The sequence below is a fragment of the Plectropomus leopardus genome, chromosome 2 (assembly GCF_008729295.1).
Source record: "Plectropomus leopardus isolate mb chromosome 2, YSFRI_Pleo_2.0, whole genome shotgun sequence".
Taxonomy (NCBI): Eukaryota; Metazoa; Chordata; class Actinopteri; order Perciformes; family Serranidae; genus Plectropomus; species Plectropomus leopardus.
The window spans coordinates 28,619,044-28,636,354 of NC_056464.1; the positions used below are offsets into that span (position 1 = coordinate 28,619,044).

The 17,311-nt window shown below is 39.5% G+C and overlaps 1 protein-coding gene across 1 annotated transcript in view; it reads left to right on the plus strand.

Annotated features, from left to right (window-relative positions):
* ca16b (carbonic anhydrase XVI b) overlaps positions 1-17,311 on the plus strand; it is a 139,603-nt gene that overhangs the window by 33,902 nt on the left and 88,390 nt on the right. The window lies entirely within an intron of this gene.

Below are 17,311 nucleotides of genomic sequence, written 5' to 3' on the forward strand. Positions count from 1 at the left end.
AGCCTTGCAATTAGTTGTGACCCCACATTTCTTCAACAAGTGATGGACATGTGGCATAAAGGGCGATTATGACCTCTAGTTTGTCATATTAGTGCAGTTGACAGCTGTCTTCAGCAAACTTCCGTTTGTTTTGAGTTATATTTTATCAGAAATACAGCAAGCCTAGATGTGAATGCCAAGCTAGGTTAGTTGTTTTAATTCCTGCCTCTTTCATTTATAATATGCATGCTTTTAATGTAAGAGTGAATTTAGGCTCTCCTCCTCCTCTAAACTCTCAGCCATCTACCTTTGCAAACTGGAAAGATGGACGGATGTGGCAGTCCAGAGTGAAGAGTCAGATGTACGCTCTAATGGATCATTCATTATGTGCCTTTTTATGCTTGTAAATATTCTCAGAGTAGTGCGTGCCTATGCGCATTTAGCCAGTAAAGTTGAGGTGTGCTTTTCAAGTAAAAATAAGCAAATTCGTGTGAAAACACTGAAGTTTTTAAGTGGCTGCAGCTGAGTTATAAGCTTAAGTTTTTTTTTCTCAAAGTCTGCACAAAACATCTAGCAAATTAGCAAAACAGGTATGAAAAAATTGGTAATATGCTTGTTAGTTGAAAGCATTTATCTGGCGGTAATATTACATTAATGCATAGTGCATTGATTCTGTGTGCAATATTTGTATGAGGCATAGTGCACTTTACTTTATAAACTTCATAACTTAGTTCTTTGTGTTTATTTAACTTTAATATACCATTTATTCTGTTTTTATTATTGGGTTTTTGCATGAAGGGAGAATTTCATCGAATGGTGTAAAGCGCTGTGACAGACCTCTTGAATCAAAGTAGGTTTTTAGCTGTAAATGGCATATTGTCTACAGTAGTTATCATTTTTAAACCTACATTCTTAACACCCTAAATGCTACCAACATGCAGTTTTTTGCAGTTGTGTATCCACCTACATATATATTGAATATTTAGATAGCAAAGAGGCTGCTAAAAATAGTAAATCAATCACAAAAACACACATTCTGCACTATCATTCCCTTAGTGTTGATAGCATGACTCTTTTATACATGTTTAGGCAGGTGTATGCAGACCACGAGATGCATTTTTTTGGCAGTGAACACTTTGGATAAGCGCACATCACTGTTCTTTAAGAGCACTGCTTCACAATCAACTATACACATTCACACAGTGCAAACACAGCCCTCAGTCGGCCATTGAGCAGCTCCGGTGGGAAATAGGGGTTATGTGCTTTGATCGAGGGCACCTCACTGGAAGAGCTCAGGAAGGGAGGAGCAGTCAGTAAAATTATATTTACACGTTCCAAGGTCCAAAAACACCCCCTAGCAAATAACTAACTTGGTCCCTCTGCTCTTGGAGTGAATCATAGCTCTGAAAATTATTAATACTGATGGAATATTTTGTTTTGGCAGTGCTGCTCCCGTAGTTTTAGGCAAGGAAATGCAAATACGAAAAGGAGTACAAGGAACAGCAAAAAGTTTATGTTTACGTTTGTTTGTTGTTCTTCTTAAAAGTGTATTTCAGGGTTCATGCTTGAATACAGCATTTGGAAACTTAAGTCCTGGAATACCTTGAAAATCAGACCTTTTTTAACTTGGTCTTGAAAAACTTCTTGAATATAAGTGAGAGTTAAACAAAGTGATAAATTATTTTATGAAACGTATTATATAAACGTTATAGGAAGCAAAGAACAGCCGTGGTTTCAGTGTTTTGCTCATGCCGTATAAGTGCAAATCGGTTGGTAAACACCATTAACCGGTCGGCACAGGGATGCTTTGCTAGCCTGATAAACACTCACAGCAAAGCAGCATGAGCCATTAGCATGAGTTCTGAGCTGTAATTCGGCAGTAAATAAGCGGCTGTTTATTAATAATAAGCAGATTTTTGGACCTGGAAGCATGTTTGCTCCATTTAAAAATTTGCAAAGTTTTCTTGCAACAGATGGTTGTGGAGAAAATGATTGCATCCTTGAAAATAAAAATGAGTGCTTGAAAAAGTACTTGAAATCCCATCTGTGTTAACCCTGGTTTTAAATAACTACATTACACTTTCATCCGTCTAAATTGTACTCTTTGCATTGAAACTGTCATTATGTGCAGATCTTTAATTTTAGTTAGTTTAGTAGTTAGCCTGAAAAAATAATCTACTGACAAATAAAAGGAAATTTTCTCTCTCTCTCTCTGTCTCCCTCTCTCTTTTTTTTAAACTCGTGGTTGAGATCCTTTTTTACAGTGATCCGATTGGTCAGTAGTGTGTGCAGGTTGTGATCCTACAGTCTGGAAATAACCTGTTCCAGAGCAGTTTAGCTGTTTAGCATAAATTACGGCGATAATTTACCCTTGTAAAAAGAGAAGCAGCTTCGCAGCACTGAATACCCAGGGTTAACCCTAAATTACCTCGCTATCCCCCAATCCCGCTTCGTTGTACAGGCCTCTGATCTTAGCCATGACAGGTTCTGCTTTGTTTTCAAATTGAGACATCAGGCTTGATTCAGTCCTGGCACATTTCTTTGCTCAGTTAAATTCTAGCGCTCTGTGTCTTTTATTCTTTGACAGAATGTTATGTATATTTATGTAAACAGTTGGAGCTGCAGGCTGTTTTAATACTTGCTAATATTCTGCAACTGTTGTGGGCAAACATTCAGCTTTGTGTTGGTGTGCAGAGCTGTATGACTGCTTAGCAAGAGCCAAGCTCACCCACCCTTCCTTTTCTAAAAATCCTAAACATTAAGAGATCCTATCTTCTCCCAATTACCAAACATCGGAGTTAGGGAACTGGCTGACATGGGCCGACTCTGAACATTCATTTCAGCCCTGTGCAGAGCACTAATTCCTACCAGTGAAGGCAGCTGGCTGGTTGTACAGAGAGAAGGGGAAGCATTGAGGGAACACAGAAATGTCCATTGCTTTGGAAAGGTAATTAGTGTCTAAGGGTGTGAATGGGGGACAGACAAGCGTGCCTTAGCAGCTAAATGGTTATTAAGGGCATTTGCTCTGTGCAAGTGAGTGTAAAAGAAATGCACACAGTAGAGTTAGCCTGCAGCTAGAAGGTACTAGTGCAAGACAGACCCCAGCTCTATGAGCTACACACACATCGAGTACATTACATATAGGGAAGTATACCAGCCATTGTTTCACACAGACTCTCCACACCCCTCACTGTGTATCCTACAGACTTCTGCAGGAAAGAGCCGTTTGAAGAATGTGGAACAATACGAGTCTCTGAAACTGGAGCAGTATCAAATACAACTGAGCAACATTTAAGAATGTTTTTTGAATCCGTCATTTGGTTTAAATCAGATTTAACAGCTGTTAAAATGTAGATCTCCCCAATGTTTTGTAATAATAAATACATTTATATAATGCTTTAAACATGTGGTTATATAATGGTGCATACATATGGTTTGAGTTTTTACATTACGTAATTATATTATACTTGATTTGATAGATGTTTATTTCAAACATGTAAAACAAACAAAACTGAAAAAGATATAACTTAAACAAAATGGCAGCAACAGAAATGGATGATAACCTGTACATAAACTCAATGAATAGATTTTAATAAACAACAAGAAAATAAATATTGCCCGTTTGAAAAAGAGTGGGAGGAAGCATGAACACATTTCCCACTCCTTTCCTGCTATTCATCAGGTAATTAAGTCATGAACTTCATCTCTAACATATGTACATACATACATGCACTTAGATATTTATTCACAGACACACAAAAGCGTATATACAAACACGTAGATATATATCTCCCTCTGAATTTACACATATAAAACATATTATTTATGTTCTAAAAGTATACAAATATATTTTATAGTTTTGGTGATAGGAAAGACTGTGTTGTGTTTTACACATTAGTCCAGTCAGTGCATTGAGGAATGAGGCACACAGTGCAAGGAGAGCTCTTATCACTCCATGACATGTCACATTCCTGTGTGCTGTGGTTATGAACCTCATTGTAAGTAGCCTCGAAACCTACACCCTGAAATTTGATTAAAAGTTATTTAAGGCTTGCTGTGTGCATGTGTGTGTGTGTGTGTCTGTGTGTGCGTGCGTGCGTGCGTGCGTGTATGTGTGTGTGTGGAGGCATTTTTCATAAGAGGGATGATATCATACTCACCGTAAGACTCCCACAGGAACAGGGCAATGCATCATTTTCCCCCTTTTTATATCTCTGCAGGTTTTTACATCTTCTCTGTTGGTTCCTCCGGCTTCCTTTATCGGTCGTTTTTATGTTTTGGGCCAATATAGGCAGTAGTTTGCTTTTGATTGCACTCTTGTTGATTTATTGTTCTAGTTTAATTACAGCACAACAGTTGGAGTACCTTAATGTGCTTTGCAGAAGCATTACGCTTGATCCCCTCTAACAGTGTGTAGAATGAAAAACAAAACAAAAAAAAAAAGAAAAGCAAAGAAAAAATGGCATGAGATGTAGAAAAATATAGATTGCCACCCTGAATATAATGCTAATGCTATAATATATGCTGCATTTCAAGATTTCCTTGATTTTCCCTTGACTTAACCCACATGTCATTCCAGTTTGATGTGAAGCAATTATGAAAGATTTATGTTCTTGGCCGTGCTCACTGTGAAATGTATGATTTTGGTTAGAAAAAACACTAACTGTGCATAATTGGGGAAATTAAAAATGCAATAAAGAGCACATGTAGCCCAAATCCTTTAGAGTATGGTAGTCTTCCTCCACAAATTAATAATATAACTGTTAAAGCACTATACCTCTAGTGATTGCTCACATTTCTTACTCAGAGCTCTGTGCTTAGTATTGGTGGAGCTCCTACTGCAGCAGTCATGGATGTTTGGATGGAAGCCATCCTGACAAGCTGTTGGAGCCACTGAAAGAGCCTGCGATTGTCTGATATTTGTGGATTATATTACCCCTCAGCCTGACTTGTTTTATTCCACTTCACTGAGGTTGCCCGTGATCATTAGCAATCTTTCCACTCATGTCTCACATAATGAAGTGAATGAAGTGTCATTTTCAATCAATTGCTGTGTTGATCCAACTTAATTAGTACTTTAGAGAATACAAAACAAGATTAGGTAACTCACTGTTCTTGATTGCCAGAGCTGTTTGTTTTTGCTTTGAATTAACCCTCCCAATTCTACTGCTGCACCCACTTTTCTGTAGCATCACTACTTCAGATCTAACGCGTTATTCTCTTCAACTTTTGGTTAGAAATACATAGCTAAAATTGATTCCCAGCATTTGAGATAAACACGTCAATCATGCATTATTCTGCAGTTGGACAACTGATCTCATTAAGATATAAATCTTTAGAGAGACGTAGTCGTTGAAGCAAATTCACAGCATGATTTCAGAGCAGAGTTTTTGGGTCAGATTCAAAATTTCAGATTGGTTAGTTGGTTTTAACATATTAAACCTTGTGATTCATACAACCTTAAATTGGCTGGGTGCTTGTGAAGGCAGTGCACTTTGTCTCTTGCAGCTTGACACCCCCCTTACAAAGACCAGAGGGAAAAGAGCAATGCCATGTTGTCATGGTGCCCGACAGAAGGAGCTCTGCCTCCTGGAGGTAATGAATCGAGAGGAGGATTGCTCCCGGTAGACCTCTATGTATGAGAAGCACTTGACTTTAAAGCAAAGCTCCCTGACTATGAGGCCGTGCATGGGGTATGCATGGAGGGTAAAGTATAGGGCATATTATACGGGGATCCAGGGACATGCTCCTAAGGGATGAAGATAAAAATACCAGCCCTAACAGAGGTTTTCCTGCGAGTTTTCTGATGAGAAAGATAGAGGTGATTTTTTTTTTTTTTTTACGAGAGCTTAGGAGATCCTGTCATGCTCCTGTTGATGTTTTTTTTTTGTAAATAACGTTTTACTCGTGATTGTTTCAAGACAATTCAATAATGGATATTAAATGTATTGTGGGATTTGTTTTCTATCATGAATCATGGTACACAATTTTTGTTGTCCAAATGAACACTCCAAATCAATTGTTAAATCTTATTTCTGCCAGAATGAAATACTTAAAATGGCAGCTGAAAATCAGAGTTGAATTTAATTTCCAATTATCATGCAGCCCAATGACATTTCCATCAACTAGACAATATGCCTAGTGATTTTCTAAAGTGGCTCTAAGTAATACCTATCTCAGATGGGAGTGTTTAAGTAATCGCAGTATTTTTGCATTAGCCACTCGAAAATACACATTAGTCGGTCCTTAGGTGAACAAATAAGATGACTTGACCACAATGCACACCAGCCCCATTCACATAAAAGTCAGTTTACTATCTACAACATCCATTCTGCTTGCTTCTTTCCCCCGTTATAGGTTTTTTTTTTTGGGGGGGGGGCTTAGTCGATGTGAGGGTCGCAGGACAGAGGGATGTCGTATTCTGTAGAGCCCTCTGAGACAAATTGTGATTTGTGATAATGGGCATTTTAAATAAAATTGACTTGACTATTACTTTTACTCTACCCTCAACCTCCACCTGCTAAAATATAGCCAAGCCTTTAAAGCAATAGGTTTTTCTGTCCTGTTCGATTACACAGGTTGTACTTAACCCTGAAGGGACTATTGCATTTTTTCTGTGTCATTCTTGATGACCTTGATAGTTAATTCTTATCAAACTTAATCATTTTAGTGGCCAAAAAATGTAGTGTTGCAAAAGTCGCAGTTTGGAAGTCTGTTATGTATTGTGTGTAGGATCTTCTGTATTAGAAATCCTGACGGTACAATATAATATACATCAGAAAATACAGAAGCTCCTGTTTCTATTAAACACATACAGAGGTGGTGTATGGAGGGTGTAGAGTTGTTGAGTTTTATTTTTATCCTGTCGAACACAAATGAGATGTGTTTCACAGTGAGTTAACAAGGCAGTTAAGCAAGTCATCGTTCAGTTAAAGAGAAAAACTTGAATTCGGGAATTGCACAGTTTAAATGGTAAATTAGGTATAAGAACATTATGTTTCTTGACATTTTGTGAGCGTGTTGGTTATTTTTATTGTTTATTTATTAGACTTAGCTACGAGGTTTTGCAGAATGTTGGTTGAGGGTGTTAGAAAGCATATCACACAAAAGCCATCATATACCAAGAAATTTCAGAAAACTAGAAGAAAACAGACACCATCTGAACCCAACTGGTAACACACAAAGTATAGCAAAATACTATTTTACTTAGAGTTGTCAAACGATTGATTTTTTAAATTGTTATTAATCGCAGAATTCCAATAGTTAATCGCAATTGATTATACTTTTTCATTGCATGTTCAATTCCATATTTTGGATTTCATAACAGTTTTATAGTCCATATTGACAAGGCAAAGCAATTCTTACCAGACTGTTTTAATTAGGAATCAAATGACAGCCAAGAAAAAAAGGGGACACCTATGAAATTGCCATGCCATTTTTCCATTACCAAAATTTAGCCAAACTCTGGAGCGTTGTATTCCTCAAGTCTTCTAGTTTAATTTAATACCAAAGTAAAACTGAGCCTGATACAGCCTCTTAAAGACAAAAATGTTGGCCAGACCTTAATCGCATTGTGATTAATGCATTAACACTGACAGCCCTAATTTTACTAAATGCTAGTGTTGTGATTTGATCAGTTAGAGCAGCACTCCTCAGGATTTGAGGGCAACACACTCTGACAGGGTATGACAGGCGTTTTAACACCGTCAACCATTGTTTTTATTGTGATCCAGCATAACAAACAAAAATGCCAGATGAAAAGTCAGGTGTTAAGTAAAGCAGCAACTTTATCACATTCAGTCCCTGGATTGCCACCTCCTGGCTACTGTAAGTGTTATTTGTGATATTAAATTGACTTGACTTGTACCCCGACTGTTACCACTGTAAGGTGCATATATGTGTGCCAGAGGTTTGCTTGCACTCAAGAGTTTTCTCCCCTTTATTTTGAGAGCAGAAACTGTGTTCCTTTACGGTGGTGTCCTAAGGAACTGTTGAACTTTGTTGTGCTCATCCTGCAACATTCCTCCGCTACCTCCCGTAGCCACAGTGCTTTGTGGACTTGATTAATTTCCTCCTCCTGGGAGAACAGAGAGAGATTCATCTGTCTTACACCCCTGCATTTATAGTCACAGCCATTCTCTGTGATGATGGAAGCTTAACTCAACATCATCTATATTCCTCCAGTCTTGCTGATGTGTTGTATCAACCTGTAGTTGTACCTGCACTCATTTTCTGAGAAAATGAGAGGTGCAGGAACACTAATTATTAAAAATGAATTTTGCCGGGGCCCAAGCTGACTCATTATTCATCTTGGTTATTGCTAGCAGTTTGGATCAGCCTTCGTGTGCCAGAATTGGTCCATTTGTCTCTGTCAGGGGTGGGCCCTTGACAGATGTGCCAATATGGCTGCCGAAGTTCTGTGCTGGGGGAGAGGCATCTTAATTCTCCATGATGTATCACGCTGGCAGCAACCAATTTAGCAGAATTGAGCTCCAAATCATCTTACTTCCCACTGCTTCTGCCAATCTGTTTCCTTTCTCTAGATGAGGTAAATATATTAAGGATGGAAATAAATTAGGGATTCCCACGCCCTGAGGTAATACTGCATCAGTGAGGTTTTTGTTGAAGTTGATAGTTTGTATTGCCACATTGGCATGTCCAGAGAACAGTGGCCTGGGCTTGTGCCACCAGGATACATAATGCCAAGACCCAATGCACAGCAACTACAATAAATACAGCCAAATCTTCTGGTTCCCTGTTTGGAGCTGATTGATGTATTGGACCGACAGGTTTGATGTGTAAACCTAATTAATTTAATTTCAGGTGTCACAGAGTGTTGGTGTACCTTGTGGCAGCACATTAGGCCTAGTTGGTGGCTCAGGTCCAACATAATGGATGTGGACATGCTTGGCCTGCTGGGATTGCAATATTGCGGAAGTGTGAGATTGCCAGCCCACAGGTTTCCTCTCTAATGTGGTTATGCTGATGAGCTGGAATGAGCTAGCTAGCAGCTCAGCAAGTTTTTAAACTCATAATCATGATGACTTACTTTGTAATGAGTCCATACCCCCCCCAGAGGTGAGGAGAACTGCGGGGGGCAGGGCAGTAATAGTGGCATAATGGCACAATGTTGGAAGATGTGCAATGCTTGCCTGAATTATAAAACCATGTTTGATTGACAGTCATATGTTTAAATGCTGAGTTATGTAGCACAGAAATTGCACCTACACTTGCAAAAGAATGAGCAGTATCTGTATAGAGGCAATTGGTGGGATTTAGTACTGCACCACTTCTTGATCAGTGATGTTCCCAGGCTTGTTACATCGTTTATCCTGTGCTACTATCTCTAGTTTACTGAATTACGCGGCTAACTATCGATTCCTGTCTGGATTCTAAATTATAAGGACACTTGCTGTGTAAACATGTAGCCATTGTTGTCTCTGCTTAGCTTGCAGAACAAGTGCAACATAGAAGAGTAATGGCTGCTGAGGGGGTGAACGCAGCATAGAGAGGGCAATAGCTCAGAGTGGTTCAAGCCTTATTTTTGTACTGAGCTGTTTTGTGGGTTAATGATGCCTGCGGAGGGGAGCATATGGTATGGTTTTAAGGAGATTTTTGTAATTAAGTAAATATTGGGTCCATGATTGTGTTTATCAGTCACATTAATAGTTCGGTAGCTTAAAGGGATGCTTCATTTTTTTGAGGTGGGGTTGTATGGGGTATCCATAGACAGTATATTACACACAATAGAAATTAGTCGGCACACATTATAGAGAAGCAGGCTGGAGTCCGACATGGAAGGGGTTGGCAACAAAATTTATTTTCCTGGTCAGTTTAAGTGTGTGCTATATAGAGAGTATTTTCACAGCTTCACCTTAATGTCAGACAGTGATTTCCAGTGGAAAATTGAAGCAGTTAGATCGCTCTGTCTTCAAAGCCAGACTTCATTGGAAAAAAACACTGATTTATCATCACTGAACACAGGAGCCCACTAAACAGTTTTTTTGTTTGTGTTTATCAGTGACTTCGGCATTTTAAAGGGTTATTTTGGATTCACCAAAGTCGCACAATAATACAAAGTTATTGACTGATCAAAGCAGCCGTAGACCAGCAGCCTCTATGTTCAGCGAGCTGTTAGTGTCAGTAGAGTTTGGTGGCTTTTACAAGAGCATAGACGGGGAACTGAAGCTGTTAAATTTCCCATCGAAATGGGCTGCCTGACATTAAGGTGAAGTGGTGAAAATACTCTAGCGTACACTTAAAGTGATGTTGTGTTTTTTTAGGTGGGGATTTTTTTAAGTAATCAAAATAACCAATTCACAGCAGTACATTACTTAGCTTCTGTGCCTTACTCCCGCCTGCTTCTCCAAACTGGGGGTGTGCTGACTAACATGAATGTTTGAATGAGTACCTCATACAACCCTCATACAACAAAAAGGAACTTTTCCTTTAAGCTACCCAACTGTTTGTGTGAAAAACAAAATTAGCATTTGTTTATTAATTATAATTAGTTGCAATTATCTACTCTATGTAATATACTGTGGATTAGTACCCCATATACAGTAACCCCCTTAAAAAATCATAACTAACCCTTCAAAGTGTGAAGTAAGTTGAATACAGCCTGTACACTGACACGGTGAAATCCTAAACACCCCACATCATTATTTTACTGCAAAGACATTTATGTTAATTTAAGGGATTCCAGCTTCATATTCGGAGCATGCAGGAGGAAGATCACTCAGGCCTGCCATTCTTTGTCTTGTAGAGTCTCATGACTCATTTAAGTGGGAGCTCATATACCTGCGAGGGGTGATAAATAATGTAGATGTATCATGAAATTATTGGGGTAGAAGCGGCTCTTTGCATATTGCAAGAAAGGTTTCGATGAGTATCACACGTTTTTGAAAGCAAACACCCTCTCTGATCATCCGTTTCGTATTTTCTGTTTTTAAAGCTGAAAGCTAAAAAAAAAAAAAGAAGAAAAAAACACGCCACTTTTCATTCAGCAACAGCAGGCCAGATTTATAAATGGACCTTTGATTGAATTGAGCAAAAAATAATCCTCGTGTTGGAAAACATTTTGAGTGTGCTAATGTGTCCAGTTTTCTGAAACATAAATAGAGCCATTTCCGTGTTACTTTGAAGCTACAGGGCAGAGGACCACTTTGTCAGTCATCCATGTGCACAAAACTGCCTCTGCATTTTCAAACATCAGCTGCTGTGGTACCAACGAGCTCACATTTACATTACATTTAGTTACCACTTACAACAAGCTGGACTTTAATTCCTCAGGGCATGTGTCTGTAGGAGGAATGCGTAGTAAAGGTGCAAAAAAGGGCATCTGCTGAGGGAAATTGAGAATCTAAATTTGTACTTTTCAACTTATATTTTGTATTTTCCCGTCCATACCTCGCGGAGACCTGCTCACATGAAGTTTAATTATGAAATTAATTGAACCTATCTTCCTCAGCATTCGTCTCTTCTCTGGAGTCAATTTTCTCTTCCTCTATGTGAGCTCCCTCCTCCCTTCCATCCTTTAATTTGCCTCCTCATCTATCTTTCCTAATGCTCGCCGCATCTCAATACTGAGCAAGGGTGTGCATGTGGATGCTATGGGGGAAGTGAGGAGGGTGAGACACAGAGTGGATTAATGCTGGATTTAAAATGGCTGCTTGCTGTGCTTAACTCAACACTCATCTGGGGATGTGGTCATGTGCTATCTTGTGATTTGTGGCCTAATTAGCGGTTTTGGGGTACCCAAAGCAAAAAAAACCTGCACCGTTTTCTCTCTCGGCTGCACTTGGTTTTAATTTCTTCCACTTTCTTGCCTCTGACTGACACATATACCCACATAGGCACATGCTCTCCCACTCTAGAGCTGTAAAATATACAAGTAAATGATGACTGTGGAACCACGCGAATAAGCTGCAGACACAAGGCACTAGCTGTGTAGATAGAGGCTTCTCCATACAGCCAGTTTAATATATACATGACTGTTTAGTTCAGGTCAAAGTGCACAGGTGCAAAACGGAGAGATAATTTGGCTAAAGTTGATGTTTACCTCCGCCAAGGAGGTTATGTTAAGATGGCCTCTGGCTGTCTGTTTAAGTCTGTTAGCGGTATATCTCACACTAATGGTGGGATGGACTCGGACCTTTCTCTGTTCAGCTGTGATCTCTGCAGAGAGTTCATGCAACAAAGAGGGAAGGCACCTATTAAATGTGGAGACTTTGTGACCTTTCCTATACAATCACCATCATCATCCAAACTTTGGCTATACACAACGTTTCTGCTGTGTTATCTTCCAAGGGCACTGTTGATTATGAAAGTAATGGTCATCATGGGAGACTGTTCAGACTTGGTTGAGATTTTCACTCTGTTTAGTGGGCTCATGTTTTTTCTTTGCCTTCCATATATATGTAAATGCTTCTTGCTGATTTGTAGATCAATGAAAAATTGTTACAGAGTGAAAAAAATTACACACTACTACATGGGCTGCAACAGCATGAGATTTTCACAGTATGATCACTTTTTCATGTGTTCATTGTGATAATTACGGGTCAATGGGTGACTGCTTGTCAAAAGCAAAATTAACTGAAACTGGCATACCGATTTGGGTTCCATATTCGAGGTACCGGCATCGGTATTGGTTCAAATGTGAATGGTACCAAGCTTTAGCATGTGCAGCTGAGAGTCTCTGTGTGGTTTCATTGTTTTTCCAAAATCGTAGACAAACAAATGCACACAGTGTGACAACTGTCGATTTTCATACCATGGTATACGGTTTTCCATTACACTGTTGGAGCCCTGACTACTTCTTGTGCAACTATATCCAGCAGTACTTTTAGGAAAAGCTATAGTAACATTTCACTGTTGTCTCACTGTCATTTAATTATTTTTATATCTTTCTTTTGTCAGGGTATCTCTGTCCTAGTGTGTAAGCCTGTATTTGTGCACATTTGTGTGTTTCTGTTTCGACTAATAGAGAAATAGAATAGCTCATAAGCCTTTGGAAGATAATTACAATGTCAGGGCCGTGCATGGATCTCCGTATCAGTCCCAGACAGCTTGTGTACATGTGATTTGCAGAGCTGATCTCCACTTTGTGATGAAAGATGAAAATCTGATTGTGCATTGCATCCTCCCCTCCCCGTGTCATTCACAGGCTGTATCAGATATTGAAAATTGCAGCTAATATTAGAGACAACGTGTGTCCTCCATGTTTATTATAAAGAAGACATGCTGTGTGTGTACCATCATGTCACATTTTAGACGTTTTAAGAGGGATAAGCTTTTTTTATGAGGGGCAATTTAGGGAGGATTATTGAGACAATTGCCAGTTTCCACAGCAGAAAATCGGCATTTGTAGGACAAACTCTGAATAGCAGGTCTTGCAAAATAACATGTACAAGCAGGCGAAATAAAATACCACATAACATGTCATCTGTGGGTTCACTGTGTGGGTGGAGATCTTTCACCCCTACCTGCCGTCTGCGGCTAATGGTCTGCTTAGTGGTGACCTCATGCTGTGGGGGCATCCTGACGCCATGACAGGCAGGTAAGTGAGAGGCCTCTGCGTGTCTCACAACCTCTGTCCCCCGGGAGACAGCAGCCTGCCTGTCTCCTTATGCCTGTCCTGGTTTATCGCTCCGCAGTGACCCGCAGTCAACTCATCCTCCTGCCGTTGCGTCGTCCCTCAGTCAAGGGGACGTGGGCCCTCTGGCAGGCATCTGCCGCCCCTCCCTCCGCCCCCACTATCTGATGTCCAGCTGCTTTATGCAAGAATGGTGACACAATTGGTTCTGTAATCTTTGGGATGCGTTTGGCATTTTTAGCCGCACTTGCTACGTGACTATAGGGATGGCAGTGTCTGACTGCCTGCTGTTCCACCACTTTAGTCCAGACTGAAATATCTCTTGGATGGATTGCCATGAAATTTTGCACAGATGTCAATGGTGCCCAGAGGATGAATCCTACTGACTTTGGTGATCCCCTGACTTTTCCTCCAGTGCCACCAGCAGGTCAAGCTTGAACTTATCCAGCAAAACATCTCCACATCTACTTGATGGATGGGCACAGAGTTTTGTACAGACAATCATGGTTCTCAGAGGACGTATCCTAATGACTTTTCCTCTGAAGCCACCAGCAGGATCATAGTTGTTGTTCTGAGTGAAATGTCTCAACTGTTATCACATAGTTTGCCATAAAACCTGGTATACACATTGACCCTTTAAACTCTACAGTAGAAATGGTCCACCAATGCCAACATTGGTATTTTTTCTGATGTCATTTTTGGAGTATCTTCAAATGCTTCATGTCCCTAAAATCTTTACAACCTAAGCTAAAATGTTATGCATGTCTATAAACCATAATAATAATTGATGAAAGTATTGAAATTGTGTCTTTAAAAAGAAAACACAAAAATTGAACATATTTTTTAATCCGATTTTGCACAGTAAAAAAAAAAAATGTATAAGCACTCCATAAGTTATTTGAACTTACTGATTACATTATTTAGTTTTTGAGATATGATCATTTTTATGAGCAGAGAGAAAATCCGTTGATGGATTCATCATCCATTCCATAAGGTCATTATGTGATGACGGGAAAGACGGAAGCCTCGACTTTCTGTTGCAAAAAGAATGACTGCCCGAGCTATTACTGTTCTTAGATTAGATCAACATCGGCCATCTGTGGGAGTTCGTTTTCAAAGGGTTAATGTTCTTCTAAGGGAGAAATATAATCACTATGATGATCCCCTAACTTTTCCTCTAGAGCCATCATTATTTATGACTACATGCAAAACTAATAATGCTCCGATCAGCCTCAACTGTTAAGTGCTAATAGCTTCTTTAGATTTGACATCATACTGCACATCGCTGTGCAGCCAGATAGAGCAGAGGGATGCACAAATGCCTATGATTTGCACTGTTTATGTCTGGCTTTTCCAATCAAATTGGGGAAAAAAACAAGGTCTACTATAAGTCCCAAAAATATGAGGATGTAAAAGGGAGAAGAAAAAAATACATTGAGAAATATTGTCAGATTTGGATCAAACCTCCATCTTCAGTCTGCAGGAGTGGAGTCAATTAATGTTAAACGGTAATGTTAAAGGGTTGAGATGAACATGCCTCAGATGTGATGCAATTACAGCATGCTGTGACAAATGTTTGATGTTTTTAGCCACAATCTCTCTTTTTTTCACCAGACCTCAGGGAATGGTTCACTGTTCTGAACAAAATAATAGCTTAAGTTAGCTAAAGTCAGTTAGTGATGTTAGCCTGAGATTAAGGCATCCATGTAATGCTACAAAGTCGAAATATAAAAGACACTTATACTCATGCATATTTGGTCAACAGACCAAAAAGAAGACTGCAGTCATTTTAGTCAAGGACCCAACCACACACAAAATAATTTAGTCCACTAGACTTTTGTACATGAATTGTCTCAACATGTAAAGTTAGTAATGTCTGGAGGTCAAGAGGACAACTTAATTTGTAACGACAATTGGGAACACACTGGGAAAAAGGTCAAGTTATGGGAAAAATCCCTTTTCTTAATTTTGTACGGATCACATCTAACATGCCTTTCCATTTTGCTACGATACCTGCTGCCTGCAGGTTCATCCAACCCTTTTATGATTTCCAGTTTACTTCCTGAGATCGGTGCAAAACTGTGCCTGAAGCCCAGGTTACACTGGGAGAGAAGATCAAGAATGGCCATTGTGACGGTCTTGCGACGCACTGATCAGTGTTACACTGGTGCTAAATGCTAGTAGATGCTAATAAATACTTGCCTCTTTGTTGCAAAATTGGCATGCCAAGTTGTCCTCTTTTCCTCAGCCATGGCCACATCTACATTCTCCATTTCTTCATCAGACTTTTTTTGACACTATAGCGAGGGCTCAGTTCATGTTTGTTTACATTTTTATCTTACCACCACAAGCTGATGACGTTTTGTCTTTGTGTAGTGACGTCAATGGACGTAAATCGTAGCTTGTGATTCAGTAGGCGTTGTCATCATACAGTCTGCAAACATCAAACTCGATGTCGTAACCGAGTTTATTAGATCCATGTCACACAGTGTAGCTTCCACTAAACTTGTAGGATTGCTTAAATCTCACAGTCTGTAGGTGGCTTAAGTACAGCCCTGCAAAGCTGTTAGACTTGCTACAATGTGTGGCAGTCTATTTTGTCATTTGGCATTAATATAGTTGAAGAGGATGGCGTAATATATCACTATACAGAAATCAGACAACCAAATCAGAGATTTGGACCATGTGAAAGAGCTTTAGCTAAAGCTATATAGACACCTCAATATCATGAACATGACTTGTATTTCACTTTATTATAACAAATACTTGAAATTAATTGACACAAGACAAAGAAAACATTATCTAGAGGTGACAGTTTCCACTTATACCCAGTTGGATTTAAATGATTTAATGACTCTCTCAGTGGTGAATTGAAAAAGTGGTCACAGTATGGCTTTTTTAATAGTCAGGTGTGGAAGTTCATAGCTGAGTTGAAGTTCCTAGAGCCAAAGAAGAGATAATTAAACTAATGGCCAAAGCTGCCTAAATGGAATATGAGGGTATGACGGCTCAGAAAGAGGTGATAGCTTAGAGTGAGATAAGGTGCTCGCTGAAAAGAAGCGTAACAATAGGAAGAGATGGAAAGGGCGATGTGACAAATTAAAGATGGATTCTGTTATATTTTTGTTTTATGTGTGTGTGTGTGTGTGTGTGTGTGTGTGTGTGTGTGTGTGTGTCTGTCTGTGTGTGTCTGTGTGTGTGTGTGTGTGTCTGTGTGTGTGTCCAAGTATTCAGGGCCCTGATTGGTTCAATTTAGAGAAACAGATTTGCTGTTTCCTCTGAGGACCAATACTAAAATAAATACATATTGTGCAGATGTCCTCACAAATTACAGTATCTTATCTACTTTAGCCTCAGTGCTTCATCTCCATTTTAATAACTACTGAATATAATATTGACTGCGATTTGAATACAATCGCTATTACTGATATTAAAATGTCCAGCTGCAGGACGTTTCTGAGTGCTGAGGTTAGCGTCTGTGCTTCCGACAGTTAGCTGATATGAAACAGTTGCCCTTGGACAAAGCGGAGTAATGTAGCGTCACTAATCAGTCTTTCACTTTGCGGCTCTACAGAGGAGAGATCTGTGTTCTGCTCGGCAGAGTGCTCACCTCTCCCTCCTGTTTACAATTAGCAGGAGGTTTCCTTGCACTGATGCAGTGTTGGATCGGTGTCAATGTGCACTGATACACAGAGAGGGCAAAAGCCCCCAGAGAAAACATTTACTCTTTTATACTGT